This window comes from Macaca nemestrina, chromosome 14 (genome assembly GCF_043159975.1).
Source record: "Macaca nemestrina isolate mMacNem1 chromosome 14, mMacNem.hap1, whole genome shotgun sequence".
Classification (NCBI taxonomy): domain Eukaryota; kingdom Metazoa; phylum Chordata; class Mammalia; order Primates; family Cercopithecidae; genus Macaca; species Macaca nemestrina.
In genome coordinates, this window is record NC_092138.1 from 85,938,677 (window position 1) to 85,955,543 (window position 16,867).

Sequence of the window (16,867 nt, forward strand, 5' to 3'; positions counted from 1 at the left end):
ACTACAATGCCTTAAGGGCACGATGATGTCTAAAGCAGCCCCTGGCTCCTGACTCTGTGCTATGTTGCATTCAATTGATCTAAGTAAGTTCCAAAGTCAGCCCAAACGCAAAAGATAGAGGAGCTACAAAGTCAAATAACAAAACAGCCTGGATACAGGGAGGAAATTATGGCAGTTACTTTTATAAACTATTTACACAAGGCAATTTATGACGTTTATAAATTCATATACTCTGTTACCAACAATTTCAGGGTTTTTTTTTTGCTGAGAAATAAAGACAAGGACGTATGTGTTAAGACCTTCATTGCAATTTTATTTACAGTACCAAAACAACAACAACTACAAATAAACTAAAGGTTCAATAATATAGATGTAGATAAACAGAATATATCCAAACTACAGAATACTATACCATATTTTTTTTAAATGGCAGTTTCCTATATACTAGCATGTTTAGACATCCTATGTGAAGTAAGGAAATTACAGATTGATACATATAACCAAGTATGCGAAAAAGGAAAAAAAGGAACATTTTCTATTGCTAAATTTATCTTCCAGTAAATACACAGAAATAGGTGCATGAGCATCTGCAGAAAATGGATAACACTAGTTATCACTAAATCTGTGATTCTCTACTAGGAGTGATTTTGCCACCAAGCAGCATTTGGCAATGTTCGAAGACATTTTTGGTTGTGACACCCTGGGGGAGGGAATGGTGTGACTGGCATCTAATGAGTGGAGGCCAGGGATGTTGCTAAACATTTTATAATGTGCAGAGATGCTCCCCACAGCCAACCATTATCCAGTCCAAATTGCTAATCATGCTGAGGTTGAGAATGACTGTCTTATATTCGCAAGATGTGCTGAGCTCCAGACATCTGGAGTATCCATTGTACGTTTCCAGTTGAGTGTTCAGTAAGTAAGACAAACTTAACTTGTATAAAACACTTCTTTAATGTCTATACTCCTGAATTTGCCCCTCTTCCACCCTGCCTTCTTACCCTGCCACTCACCTGCCTCACTTCCCACATCCACTCCATCAAAGGACCTGTCGGCTCTACCTTCAAACCACAACCTGATTATTTCTTACTCTCTTCGGTTACTTTCCTATCATCTAAGTCAGTCCACCTTTGTATCTTCCCTAAGCCACAGAAAGGGGATAGGGAGGATGAGGAAGGCTGGCGCCATGTGGCCAGGAGAACTGCTGTGTAGAGAATGAACTGATCTCAGGGAAGTGTAGTCTCTGAGGGAGTGTTGGTGAGAATTGGAATATGGAAATCTGCCCTTTTTTGGTAATAGAAGAAAATGCTAAATTAGAAGGGGGAAAAAAAGCTTCACTCATGAAAACAGCCCACTGATTTTCAGGGAGGCTGTCCAAGCTGGGTTTGCATGTGGTAATCAGACATTGTGAGTGGGATTTAGTCAGAGGGCACAGTAGCCCTTTGTCAGGGTGGCTACATGGCCCACAGTTTGCCATGGCAACAGGAGACTGCCCAGTGCTCTTAGGGAGGAGAAGAGCGAAAATGGTGCTTCTGGGTGAGTAGAATGGGGAGCCTGTCAGATTTGGGGTTGGCGGTTGCAATCTCAGCCATTTGTGGAATTGAAGTGAATAGCTGATCAAGTTCGATAAGCCCTGGAGTTTGAATCAGAGAGACCAGTTTCAACCCATCCGAACTGTCTGACTCTATTAAACATTTGAGGGTCTCAGTTTCTTTATCTGTAAAATGGGTTTAACAACCCTGGCTGTCAGGGCTCTTGTTAAGAACAGTGCTTTCTTCCCGCCATAACACCATCCTGTGCGGTCTGCTAAGAAGGTTTCTTGAGCTCATATGCACTTGGCAGGACGCCGGATTAGGCACTGAGACAGTGGGATTTAGAGGGCAGCAGAATTTCATGTTCTCATTGTAAAAACAAGGTCTCTATTTACTGCCTTAGCAACTCTCTTAACATCACCACAGTAAGTAACGCAAGGGACCAGACCCAAAATGGTGGCTAAAATTAGAGTTACCCATCTTTACATAAAAGACCAGGAAATCAATCCCTCCAACCTTACATTCCCATTTTAATCAATTGCTACAATAAATAGAGAATGTCAGCCATTCATTATCACCCAGATTCATCCCTAGGTGGCTCTGTGTAGCTCCTAAATAGAACTACTTTTCATTCTTTCCTCATCTCCTCTATTTTTTCACTCTGTTCTCTCAAACTCATCATCTCTCATCTATATCCTCAAATTCTTCCTTTGATGCTTCTCTTTATCTTTCTTTTCCAAAGGGAAAAATGGTATACTAGAGGTTCTAAGGCATACTGCAGCCCTGTCAAATGGTGTGTTTTCCTTCCATATCTCTGGTTCCCTAAGGTAGGCATTTTCTTCACTACTTCCCAACAATTCTCTCCTTTCTCAAAAATTGATAACTGCATTGAAAAGTATACCATCAGGCTATTCTTCCCATGACCCACTCTTGTTTTGGTCATCAGCCATCTCCCAAGTTGCTTCTCCAGATGGTTTGAACGGTTCAGCTCCTACATTACTGCCTTTCTTTTCAAGACTACTTCTGTCATTATAGCAACCTCTTCGATATCTACTCACGTAGTTAAACCTTGAATTTTGTCATTACTGGTAACTGCCTTTTCAAGATTTTGATTTCAAGCTTTCTACCTCTGACCATCTCCTTTTGTTACACAGGATTTTTGTTTGCTTAGGAACATTGTAGGATAAAAACACAATGTTGCTGAAGATCTCACTTTAGATATAAGACAAACATCTGAAATGTACCCTCAACATCTTCAGGCATTTCCTCTACATTTCCTCAAGTAATCCCTGCTCCAATTCTCTGGCATGACTTTGTCACATTTTATCTTCTGTTTTCAAACTCCCGTACCCTTATCCCACCTTTCACTCTCATGGGTGGCCTCTACAGTGACAAATTCAATGATCAATTTTTGTATTTTCACTTATTCAACCTCTATGGATCATTTGGTCCTATAAATCATAGCTTTCTTTTTGAAACACTTTCTTAATTTCATTTTAGGGACACCACTCCTTCCTCTTTCTCTCCTGGCATATTAGTCAGGATTATCTAGAGGGACAGAACTAACAGAATATATGTATATGTGAAAGGGAGTTTATTACAAGAATTGACTTACATAATCACATGTCCCATGATAGGGTGTCTGTAAGTTGAGGAGCAAGGAAGCCAGTGGTGAATCAGTCCCAAGACCTCAAAAGCAGGGAAGCCAAAAGTGGAGCCTTCAGTCTGTGGCCAAAGGCCTGAAAGCCCTTGGCAAACCAGTGGTGTAAGTCCTAGAGTCCAAAACCTGAAGAACTTGGAGTCTGATGTTCAAGGGCAGGAAGCATACAGCATGAGAGAAAGATGAAGGCTGGAAGACCCAACAAGTCTGCTCTTCCATCTTCTCCTGCCTGCTTTAGTCTAACCACACTAGCAGCTAATTAGGTGGTGCTCACCCAGCTTGAGAGTGGGTCTGCCTCTCCCAGTCCACTGACTCAAACGTTAATCTCCTTTGGCAACACCTCACAGACATACCCAGGAACAATACTTTGCATCCTTCAATCCAATCAAGTTGACACTCAGTATTAACCATCACACCTGGTATTCCAGTATTTCCTATTTCCTCCTAAATCTCCTTTCCTGGTCTTTTGTCTTCTGCCTGAGCACTGAGATGCAGAGTTTCTAAGGGTTTGATCCTCCTCTCCCATTCTTTTCCATTCCTTTCCCTCTTTGCTTTCTTCTCTTCTCTCTGGTTTCTTAGTTATTCCCATCCAGTCCCGTGACTTGAAATATTATCTATATGTTGCTGAGCCCCAAATTTATTCTCTAGTATGGGTGTCTTCTCTGAGCTCCATACCTGTATCTGTGTCTCCTCTTCATCCCACTTGGATGTCTATAAGAGGTTGATCTACACACAACAGACCTCCTGATTTCTACCACTCCAAACTTACTTCTTCTCTAGTTTTTCCCTTAATAGGACATGTTCAACTGATAATTTGGTTGCTCACTTTCTTCACTTTGCATATCCACCCCATGGATAAGACCCATCAGCTCTCTCTTTGCACCATATGCTATCTCCTGTCATTTTCCTATCACCCCAAGTCATTTTTGTATAATCCTTAAACCACAGACATTTTCTCCCAAATTGATATCTTCTTCTTATTTCCCTGTAGTCTTCTCACCAGTGTCCTAAGAGTAATCCTTTGAAAACAGAAATCAAGTCATAATACTGCTCTCTCAGCCCTTTAATAGAATTCCTTCAAAAGTGGGATAGAATCCCAAGCTATGACCACATCTTGTAAGCTCCCGAACAGCATCTCACCTGGGCCCTCTTTTTGACCTTACCTTCTGCCCCTCTCTCCTTGCTTTCTCTGCTCTAGACATGCAGACTTTCTTGCTGTTACTCAACTCAGCCCCATCCCTGAACTTTATCATTCTGATGGAACATTTATTTACAGACGTTCACATTGCTAATTCCCTTGCTTCATTAAAATCTTTGCTCCTATATTAATCCCCACAGATTATTTCCTTGACCAACTCATAAATCATAAGACTCCTCACCTCCGCAGGCTTCCTCACTTTGTGAGCCCTGATTCAATTTCATTTTTCTTCATTACACCCTTGGTCTGTCACCCTTTCCTAGTAGAATAGAGTCTCCTTTAGGGCAGAGACCTTGGCTTTTTTAAGAGCGATACACCCAGTGCCTAGATCAGTGCCTGACGCATTAATTGTCCCCCCAACCCCAATAATTGCTGAAGAATGAATGAATGAATGAATGCTATTTTTGATTAAATGAGAGAAAATAAACCATTAATTTAGTACCACATAAAGCACATAAACATGTAATAGGCTGTCAATAAAATGAAAGTTGCATTCATAGCACAACAGCACCCTACAGCTTTTCTACCATGACACTTAATCACGTTTTAAAAATTTTATTAACATGTTTTTGTTGAGATACAGTTCACACACTATCGAAGTCTTCTTTTAAAAGCATACAATCAAGTGATTTTTAGTATATTCACAAAGCTGCTCAATCATCACTGCTATGTAAGTCTAGAATATTTATGTTACCCCCCCAAAAAAATTTAGTACCCATTAGCAGTCACTTGCGGCAGTCTGCCACAGTTACTACTTGAGACCGTCACTACGACAGTTACTACTGTTACTACTTGAGACCATCATTACAAGACTGAATGAAGGAGGACAAACATAGAAATGAAAACTTAAAACAAAAGAAACTGTTTTAAAGAAGGGGTCTGGGGAAGAAGAAGAGGGCTCCTTGCTTCTATTGAGCAAAGGCAGCAGCAGCCCTGAGTTTCCCCAGCCCTTCGTATTTATTGAATAGAGGGAGGAGGAGGTAACGATTGGTCAGTTGCTTGATTGATCACAGGTTCACATTATTGCTAACAGGCTTCAGATGTGCCTAATCACAAGAAACACTTGTGCCTGGGTCATAACTGCCCTCAGCATTTCTTCTGGGAGGCAGACGCAGTTTGTCAGTTTGCAAACATTCTGCATTTGTGAGAACAGTTTGCTGTTTACTCATATAGCCTCCAGGGGTATACAGAGTTGATCATGACCCTCACTCTTTCAGTCTCCAACAGTCACTCCCATAGTACCTCCTCTCAGCCCTTGACAATCTAATAAGCCACTTTCTGTCTCTGTGGATTTTGCCTATCCTGGCTATTTCATATAAGTATAATGGAATCATAGAATATGTGCCTGTTTGTATCTGGCTTCTTTCACTTACCATGATGTTTTAAAGGTTCATTCATGCTGCAGAATATATTAGTACTTTTGACTTTTTTATAGCTGACTTTTTTTATAGTTTCCATTGTATGAAAACATATGTCCACACACAAACTTGTACACAAATGTTTATCACATAGCATTACCCATAATAGCCGAAAGGTGAAACAAACCAATGTTTATCAATTAATGAATGAATTTTTTATTTCATTCATGAGCTCCCTAATGGCAGCAACTGTGTCTTATTCACAGTTTTGTACATAAAAGATGTTAGGTAAATGTTTATGTAATGAATAAATAAATGCATAGCTATGACTACGATAATAATATGCAATAATTAACTATTATATTGATAATAATGATAATGACAATATTCAGAACGATGGAAATTACTGCTTGATTGACCTTGTTAGGTTTCTGATTCTTTAGACTTCAGTCCCTTTATTAATAAAATTGGGCTTATAGTGATGGTTAACATGAGATCAGGGATATAATCATGCATAAGCTTAATTCCTCATTGCAATCCACTTTGTCAGATCTGCCATATATGTCATAACAATAGGCAATCGCTGGGCATTTAAGATATGTACTAATAACCAAAAGCAAACTTTCCACCGCTTAAGAATTCTGTGTATCAAAGTTCCAGTTGTTTAGGAGCGAAAATTGTATTTACTCTCTTGGATAGTATAAAGTTAGTTACAAAATGTTATGAATCTCTGAGGAAAAGTTGAGGTAATACTTGTGTATTTTAGAATTTCAACGTTTGTTCTATGTTTTTCTAATTTCAATAAAATCACTAAATCACAAGATTTCTAAGTTGAGGCTATATCTTTATTGTTGTGACTTTAGTGACAAGCAGAGTGGTTAGCATTTAGTAGGTACCCTTTTAATGTTTTATGGATGACTAAAGAGAGTATTTGATATAAAAAGTTGTGAACCCAATGCTCCACAGATTTTGTTCAAACAAATACCAGCAGCAGTGAATTGGGGCAGAGCCATTGAAGGAAATTACATCTCTGGGACATGAGCTTTTTCCCAGCCGGATTTCTTTTTGAAAAGGGGGTATGTCCTCACACACACAGGCAGACCCTCCTCCACTGCACCATGGCGAGGCAGGCAGAGACCCAGCCACCCAGGCTCTGGGTGACTAGCTTGCTGCAGGAGCAAGCCCTATCGTGGGACATCAATTATATAAGCCACAGCATTTCAGACTGAGGGACAAAAGTAGATTATTTGTGGTGGGGACAGAGACAGTCATTTTAAGCAGTATCTCTGGACTTAAATGAAAAACCAGTCTTTGTGGCTGAGCTTTGGGGAAACTAACCTCAGAGCCATATGGCTGATGGGAGAGGGGAGACTAATTTCATCTGTAAAATGATAGGCCTGGATGAGATAATAATCACTTTTGTCTCTCCCAGCCCTGAACACTCTGTGGCTTCTCCAAGAAACTCTAATGAGGGGAATGTAGAATCCCAGAACACCCATGGCAGAGCCTTGAGAGTCTACACACTGCTCCCAGGGTACTGCTGAGGGCTTTTTTTTTTTTTTTTTTTTTTACTTTTTCTGTAGCTGTGTACATCCAGTTTGCCTCTCTGTGTGAGTGCAGAGCCCCTCCTCTGCTCACCCATGCTCACCTATGCTCACCTCCATGTACACACATGTTACCTACACAACAGAGCTGTGGCCCCTGAGGGAGGAAGGTTTTCAGTCAAGCTCTAGTTTCTGAAGCTATCTCTGTCACTGGTGTGCTTCTAAAGCAGAACTCTAACTTCCTTCTGTAAAATTTTCTATAGCATCCATTGCCATTGGGTTGAAGTCAAAATCCTTGTCACTGCACCCAAGTCCCTCCAGGCAGAGGGCAGCCAACATCTTCAGGATCATCCCTGGCACCCATTTCCTCAAAATTTCTTCTCCAGCTGAAAGGAATTATTCTTTCTTTCCTTCCTTTCTTTCTTCCCTCCCTCCCTCCCTCCCTCCTTCCCTCCCTCCCTCCCTCCTTCCCTCCCTCCCTCCCTTCCTTCCTGCCTGCCTGCCTTCCTTCCTTCCTTTCTTCCTTCCTTCTTTCCCTTCCTCTTTTCTGCCCTTCCTCCCCACTCCTCTCCCCTCCCCTCCCCTTCCATCCCCTCCCTTCCTCTCCCCTCCCCTCCCCTTCCATCCCCTCCCTTCCTCTCCCCTCCCTTCTCGCCTCCTCTCCTTTCCTTTCTTTTCTTACCTTCTTTTCTTTCCTTTCTTCTATCCCTCCTTTCTTTACTTTTTTCTTCTTTATCTCTTCCTTCCTACCTGCCTTTCTTTCCTCCCTTTCTCTTCACATAGATCATGTCTTCTCTCATCTGGAACCTCTGCAAATATTGCTTGTTTTATGTTTTCACAAGAACATGAGTGATTTTTAAAAATGTAAATCTGATCGCAACCCTCTCCTGCTAAACCCCCAATGGCTCCACATCATAGTTAGAATAAAATTCAAACATCTCACCCTCCCTACATGGCCTTATGGGAGCTGGCCCTGCCATCCTTCTTCCCACAATTTTATGTCCTCTTTGGCCTCCCTGCAACAGCCATGGTCACCTTCTTTTTGTGCCAAGAACCTGCCACACCTGCTCTGAATGTCAGAACTTCATAATAGCACTTCTCTCTGTCTGCAGGTTATTGGTCCCCGTCATTGCCTGGCCTGTTTCTTTTCCTCTCAGGTTTCAACTGAAATGGAACTTCCTTAGAGAGGTCTTTTTTTTTTTGTCCACAGAATCTCAAGTAGCTTATTTCCCCTGAAGTCTGCTTTGTTTTCTTCGTGGCACAGACAACTTGCTGATATTTTGTTAATCATTTAGTTTTGGTCAACCGGCTGAAGAGTTGACCCTATAAGATCAAAAATCTTATCTATCTCATTCAAGACTCTATCCCCAGTGTCTCAAACAGTTGTTCCTAGAACATACTAGGTACTTAGGACTTGTTTGTTGAATGAATTAATGAATTCATTAATGAACAAATACTTGAACATCTATTATTCAGCTTTTCTTTTCTTTCACATGGATAACTTATATGTGTCTTTTAGCTGCTTATTTAAACACCACTTCCTCCAGGAAGCCTTTCTGGACCCTGGAGGATGAGCTAGATGATCCTCACCTGTGTTCCCTTAGCAACCAAATGGATAATGGGATTAGGGAAGTTAATTTCACCTGTGAAGTGAAAGGCCTGGTTGAGATGATAATCACCCTTGTCTCTCCCAGCCCTGAACACTCTGCGGCTTCTCTGAGAAACCCTATTGAAGGGGATGTGGAATCCCAGAGCTACTCCCTCTATCAACTCACCGCATGACCTTGGGAAAATCATTTCACCTCTTTCAGCAATGATTTACTGAGCTATTGAAAGCTGCACTTTCCAGATCTAGGTAAGATTGATGATGCTGAAGTCTTATTTCCTTTTAACTTGTCATTTTCTCCTTGACAATATTCTTTTCAGGAGCAAAAACTGTAACCTGAACCTTGTTTCATTCCTGGTGCTTAGCTCAGTTGTGAGCATTTGAGCGATTTTAGAAACTCAGAATAAATTATTGATTCTCTTGCTAAAAATAGACGTGCTTTCTAGGTAGTCACTATGTTAAATTCTCTCAAGGAGGAGAATAGAGAACCATTAATCAAGTGCCTACTAAGTGTTGGTGTTTTACGCAAATATTCTTTTTGTATTCTCACAAAGCGTCTTCATAGGAGTAAATGCTGACTCCATTTTATAAATATAGGAATTGAGGCTCAGAGAGGATAATTATCTGGTCAAACTAGAAAATAGGAGTCGTATCCTAACTTTACAATTTCTGCTCTTTCCACTGTACCACGGCTGTACTCCCAATGGTAGGGAATGAACAACAGGGCTCTCCTAATAATTTTATTAGTCATTCTCAAATTAATAGCTCCCCTTCTGGCCCCTCGGAAAGGGGGCTGCATTCAGAGGTCTAGCCACACAAGTAAGAACAACCCGATACTCTGGTTCCAGGTACTCATTGGGAAGTGGCTGTTTGAAGCCAGTGTCACCCCTGACCAGAACCCAGTTGGCCTGACCCTTCCAGTAGGTCACCCACGTCTGACCCCAGCAGTGTTTTCCGGCAATGCTATTCTGTCCATATACAAGGGAAATAAATGGAGAGGCATTCATAGCTGGCTGGTGATGATTTGTTTGTTGAAAGAAAGGGTATTTGGTGCAATTCTGAGTGTACTGGTGCCAGGTTCTTTCCTCCCTGGTATTTAGGTAACTGCCAGGGCTTGTGTCTGATCTTCATATTCTCCAGTCTCAGCAGGAACCAGCTTGGTCAGGTAGTTCCCTTTGCTGCTTGACACCCTGCTTGACCTCTGCTGACTCACCTACCACGCTCTCTTAGCATCCTCCTAAGTTACTAATGGATTTCAGGGAGAGGAACAGCAGCCAGAAATATGTGGGCAAATGAAAGTCCTACATTTTAAAGACAAGTTAAAGCTGAACTCTTCCAGATAAACCAGCAGCTTTGTCTTCCTGTCAGTCCTCTCTAAATACTCAGTGTGAAAACTGCTGCCTTAGTGAGAACTCTTCCGCACTCTGGAAGGAACTTGCTCACCTTCCACAGAGTCTCGCCCTTGGATAGTTAAACATAGTCATCCATTCTTTTCCATTGTTGATGGGGACAGATGTCAGAGAACTGGGGGACAAGTCAGGACACCCGACTGGAGGAACTACTCTTGTTACCAACTCACGGGATAACCTTGGGAAAATCATTTTACCTCTTTCAACATTGATTTACTGAGCCATTGGGTGGTTCAAATATGTAGTGGTATGCATTGTAATCTTAAGAACTTTCTGACTCTCTCTCTCTCTCTCTTTTTTTTTTGTTCTTGGGAAGCTTCTTGCTCTATCACCCAGGTTGGAGTGCAGTGGCATGACCTTGGCTCACTGCAACCTTCATTTTCCCTGCTCTTGAACTCCTGGGCTCAAGCAATCCTTCTACCTTGACCTCCCAAAGTGCTGGGATTACAGGTGTGAGCCACCACGCCCAGGTGACTTTTTAATTTGGCTATTTTAAAGCTGTATGAAAAGACAGAGAAAGGTGTCCACAGTATATTAAGTAGGAAAAGCAAGTTGCAATATAGTCATTAAAATATGATATATTTGTCAAATACATGTTTTCATGTCATGTATTGTTTTCATAATTTAAAATAACTACCAACACATCATAAGCAATCTTTAGTAAGTTTATCATTTGATTGCTTAACCAATTTATTCCAAAGCCTGTTTGACTGTCTATTTAATATTAGACTTTCGAGACACAGAAAAGACAAAAAAACTCATTGTCCTAGAGGAGCCTAAAATTTATAGAATTTATGAGGACTTATGTGTTATTTCTAAAATATTTTGGGAAGTTTTTCTGTTGAGGTTGGGCTGCCTCTGTGTCTGATAAATAGAAAGAACACTAACAGCTCCTTTTCTACAGGAGGTGTATTGTTCCCATTTTCTTCAGTGCCGCATCCTCGCTTTAGTGCTTCCACTGAGCTTGTGCTTCCTGAACTCCTACACAACCTTAGTTTGTGTCAGTAATGTAGCACTTAACAATACAGCATCTTCTCTCCTTAGCCCACCTCCTCACCATCAGCCCTCCTCCTCACCATCCTTTCTTTCCCTAGCCCACCCCAATCAGGTTTTGTCTGCTCCATTCCACTGAAAATTTTCTTGTTAAGATTACAATGTTGAAGATGTTTTGCTTAAAAAAAAAAAAAAAAAAGGCCAAAATGCGTGCTTGCAACAATTCCGAGAAATTGGTGAACTGCTGAGGATGCTGCCGTTCATTCTCTGGTCCCTGCTTACACCAGCAGCCTTACCTCCACTTTGCAGCCTTACTGTGTCTTTCTCACCACCAAACCTTCATTCATGCCTGGAATGCCCAGCCTCTTTGTCTCCAATTAGAAAATTCTCACTCACTTTTGCAGTGAATGCCTTTGTTTTATTTCTCCCAAGCCTTTTTTTTTTTCTTTTTTCCAGTTTAGGTATCATCTATTTCTTCTTTCCAGAGGACCTAATTTCTCTTTGGGGAATTTTATCTTCCCCATTGTTGGCAGGGATACCCTGCTGATCTTTAATCTAACTCATTTGGTACAGTCATAAAATGAGCATTGACCCATGCTAGGCCAACTGGGCTTTTTCCCAAGAGAGTGCATAAAATGTATGGATTCATTCATTTCAGCAGGCCATCTGGGTACAGATATCAGGCCATTTTTGGCTCCAACACCGTCTAGTGTTACCTCTTTTCTATCTATTTCAAGTCTCTTTTTTCAACATTCTCTCATGGCCCTCAGAGCTGACCCTCTGAGCTTGTTCATAAGCTCCCAACATATGCATTTTTTTCAAGTTATCCAAAGTTGGTTTCTGCTCCTTACAATTGAACAACACTAACAACAGCAACAAGAACAACAAAAAGACTGATACATTCTTCTTGACTCAGATAAGGGGATACCTTCTCTGCAACTTTTTCAGGCTTCCTCTTTTGTCCCTTCATTGACCTCTCGTTGCTCTAATAGATTCCTCCACTGTGGCATTATAACTGACCTTTTCTCTAATAATTATAGTCTCCCTTGGGGGGTAGAGATCATGTTTCATTCCAAGTTTTGTTCCTAGAGCCTAAGACATCTTTATCTTGCTGGGGCTCAGGTCATGTTCATTCAGGAGTGAACGAAGAATCAGAACTTTTGTACCTATGAGGTTAGTATATTCTTTCTTGTTGACAGAGACAGCAACTTAATAGGCTAGTTTTCTTTTTTTAGGAGCTAAAATTTTCTTTCTGTATAATTATCCTTGTAAGAGATTTGACAAGACTGCACTAAAGGTATGAATGCCCTGTTCCAGCAGGTTCTAGTCAGGAATCTGTAAAGCAAATCAGAAATTTCCAATAGAGGGGATTTAATATAGGGAATAGATCACATGTATTTTAGAAAGCTGATGTAGCAAACAGGGGATGCTGAGGTAATCCAAACATCAGTAACTGCAGGAAGTGGCTGCTTCTGTCAGGCAGGGAGAAAAAGGAGAGAAAGGTGGTGTTATGAGAACTTACACAAGTGCAAAGGAGAAACCTTGCATGGCTGAGCCTCATACTTCTGGAAGGTGCCTGTGTCTTGTGACTGGTGCTTCAGCCTCTGAGTGGGGGCACCCTGTGGCCAGGCTTAGACATCTTAAAGAGTGCTTGAAGGCTGGAAGTCAGACCTCAGGGAGGGCACACGCTTGCCAGTGCTCAGAACTCTGAGATAGGAACTGAACACTTGAGTTCAGACTTGGTGGGCCAGCTCATGTTGGTCTCTAATGAGGAATCCTGCGGCAGGTGCTGGGAGTGCCGAAAGAAGCTAGATAATGGAACCATAGCTTTCTTTTCCTCTGGAAGCATTTAATGGGGTCTGAAACAGGAAGAGAGTCCTCTTCATCCTGCCAGCTTCTAGTCTCCCGTGAATTTCCCCTGTTGCAGGGCTTGAATGGGAAGTGGGCTGGCAAGGAGTCTGGGAAGTATAGTTTTCAGAATCTCAGCTTCAGTGTCACTGAGTATGGATGGGGGTGGGAGACTTTGAGGCTGAGAGACACTGGGTAAGTAACAGACATATGCTCTTCCAGAAAAAAAAAAAAATTAAGTAGACTTGGCCTCCAAGGCCATGTGATGAAATACAGTCTCCTTGTTTTGTAACCTGTTTCCAACATGATTCCCAATAACTCTCGAGTAAGAAACTGCAGCTTGGGATAGGATTTCTGTGGAAAAACCCTGGTGCCAGTGTAAAAAGTGCCTCCAAAGTGAAAGCATTCCTGTGAGTCCTGACACATGGAGCCCATGATTTATTGTAATTTTTACTTACTTCTGCCTCCTTCTGTAGGCCCTGGTTCCAAGAACGTCTTTTGGGCCCAATGCCCCCATGGCTCAGATACTTGGGAACAGCAATTTGCTATAAAGCCTGCTGCTCCTCAGGCCTCCCTGCCAACTCCCTGGCTGTGTGCAGCCAGCCACACCCTATTCCTCCAGACTGCATTGCTCCATGTGTTGTTTCTTCCTTGGGAACAGAATGCCATGTCTTAACCTATCCCATCACTAGACTCAATTTCTTTTTTTCTTCAGTTTTCAATACTTTTGCTCATCCCTTAATTCTGATGCTTGGCCTAAGTCCCTGGAATTTTTTTTTTTTTTTTAATAACGACAATCCTCTTTTCCTAAAATCTTACTATAGAAAGAGCATCTTGTAATAATAGTGACAGTGAATTTTTTTTTGGCTCCACGAAGCTTTAGATTATTCAAGAGCTTTTAAAACTCTACAACTTCATTAATTCAATATTGGGGGGAAAACAGGTCATTTGGATTCAATTAATGATATTCAAATCCTGACTCTAATTTAATTTGACAACCTTTTCTGCTTAATTCCTCTGAGCCTTAGTTTCCTCTACTTTAATAGAGGGCTAAGACCTACCTCTGAAGATTGGTAGGAGGATTAACATAAGCTCTGTGCTACATCTGGCACATAGTAGGACAGAATAATCTTAGTTCTCTTTCTTCAAGTGAGAGTGGGTGTGGTGCTTTTATGCATATGGAGGAAGGAGGCCATATAAATCTGTTCTGAGCGGTATAATGGATTTCACAGTAAGAACAATGAGAAATATCTGAGCAATGCTATTTGGAGGATAATTTTTTTTTCTCTGTTCCTATAGAAAAATGGGAGTGATATTATCATCAGATGAATTTCAATTATGGACTGACTTCCCCACTTTAACTTTACCCCTGTACTTATCTATTATTTTTTTATGTGTGAGAGAGAAAATTGGGAACAAAAGCACCAGACTGAGACAATACAGGGGTGTTCCTAGGGAGAGAATGGTGGATTGTAAGACTTAAAAGTTAGTCTTGCATCAGACTATGCAGATTCCTGAATGCCTGGCTAAGTAGTTTCCATTTTATTTCTTAGACAATAGAAAGATGAAACCAGAAAAGGTAAAATAAATAAATAAATAAATAAATAACCTTGTCAAATGAATTTGACATTTTATATATAATAGCTCTTACTTGAGGAATGACAGGTAACAAGATTCAGAAAAATGTAAGATCCAAGGAGATTCATCTTTGGTGAGTCTTTTTTTTCTTTAAAGGACTTTAGGAAAGGCATACTTAAAGTAAGTGCTAGTAGATGAGGTGTTCCTTTCGTTTTATTTTCCATTTTTTCATTCACATAAATCATGACTTGTCATTGTTTGCTTCAAACACAGGAGAGATTTTACCTGTGGGTTTATTCTGTTAGAATTTGTCTATTTGTTGTAGAGCAGGATCATTGCTGCCTTTGCTAACACTCTGGGTGAGGAGATAGATGCATAAAGAGATCAGGGTAACCAACATGGTAAGCTAATGACAATCACAGGCAGGTATGAGCCCCTCAAGGTGGGGAATTTAGGGCTTCAGGAAAAACTTTCTGAAAACACGCACACAACAACAGAAAAAGATGAGCAAGCTGAGTCTTAGAGAATGAGGAGTCATTATCCATGTGGAGGAAGAGCAGAGGGGACCACAATGATGGAGGAACAATCTGAGCAAGTGCACAGAGATAAGACACACCACACTACCTGAGGACACTACACGCAATTTGTGATTCTGGAGGATAGCAAAGCAGAGAGAGTGAGGAGAGATGAGCTGAGTAGTAAGGCAGGACCAGAAAGAAGAGGTTCTTGTGTGCTCAGCCAAGAAGCTTATACTTTATCCTGCCAGTGATGTGGAGATGTTAAAGTTCTCTGAGCAGGTGAGTGACCCTGTAGAATTTGTTTTCTTCTGTTCCGGTGGCTGCATAAAGGAAGGAAAAAGATGATAGGATAGAGATCAGATTGGAGGCATTGACAATAACTTAGGTAGGCATGGGAGGCCAGGACTACTGGGGCCACCACAGAGTATGAAACGAGGGTCTGTGGGAGTTGATGACTGAGTGAAACAGGGAGGTAAGACATACGGAATGGTGGTATGTCTGATGATTGGTGAACGAGGTTGCCAACACCAAAACAAGGAACACAAATGGAGGTTCCATTTGGGGAGAATGACAATATGTTAGGCTTAAGAAAGGATGGGTTTGAGGGGCCTTGAGAATGTAGAAAACTACACTCCCAAATCTACCAATTACTCTCTGTTGACCTTGGGTAACTCATTTTATCCTCTGAGCCTCAATGGACTCATCCTTTTAGAAGGACACAATAATATCTAGTTTTCAGGGAAAGATCAATTTGCCCAATGAACTCAAGAGGTTGCTTTTATCAAACTCTTTTCATTAGCACCATGTTTACATTAATGTATAAGGAAAAAACAAGCAAATTTCTCTTTCTAAAATTGACCACTTCTCCCTTCTGAACCAAGGATGCTCTGTTAGTCATGTTAAGCTTCAGAAATTTTCCTACCCTTTAGGACTGGCCTTTGACCTTTATATGTGTCCATGTGTAATATTCTTTCTGTTCAGTCTTCATATCAAGGTGATAGGTTACAGTGTGAAGGTCCTGGGGTGGATATATCCTTCTTGAGAATACATATCAACGAATTCAAAAGTCTGGAGAAGTAAAGGTGATTCAGAAAGAATTTTGAAATTTGTGAAAGTTTTTCAAATAATCGTCATATTTATTTATCCTATACCACATTTCCAAAGGTTGTAAAATGAATTTTACTGTTAAATATTTTGTCCTTCTTTTCCAGAATAATGATAAATAGCTTTCTCATCTCTGTAAAAGCCATCTATTTTGGACTCAAAGCTTCCTTGGACTCAAAGTTTCCTTTTTATTTGTTTTTTCAGTGGCAGGACATGAAGGGGACAGAGCAAAAACCCTCAGCCCACATTTACTACTAGTAAGCCATGAAATAAACAAGTCCTGACCATCCTTACCACATGTCTTCTTGGAACAAAAGGGATTTGGGTATGACAGATCCAACTTTTGCTATGAACTGTGAACTAGCGTATTTTTAACTTGGCTTCTGAGGTTGGCAAAGGAAACTTTCTTGTCCTTTCCTAATAAGATGCAGATGGTTCTTCTTCCAAAGTTCCTAAATCCCCAAAGTCTGAATCTCATCTTCTTCAAGGATAAGAATAGATTTGTAATTCAGTAAGCCT

At 40.9% G+C, this 16,867-nt stretch overlaps 1 long non-coding RNA gene across 1 annotated transcript; it reads left to right on the forward strand.

The window, feature by feature from the left end:
- Window positions 1–1,468: 1,468 nt before the first annotated feature.
- Window positions 1,469–16,610, forward strand: LOC105487099 (uncharacterized). The gene is made up of 3 exons (XR_011613097.1): window positions 1,469–1,536; window positions 8,987–9,147; window positions 16,553–16,610. It is a non-coding gene; the product is annotated as an uncharacterized lncRNA (long non-coding RNA).
- Window positions 16,611–16,867: the final 257 nt, after the last annotated feature.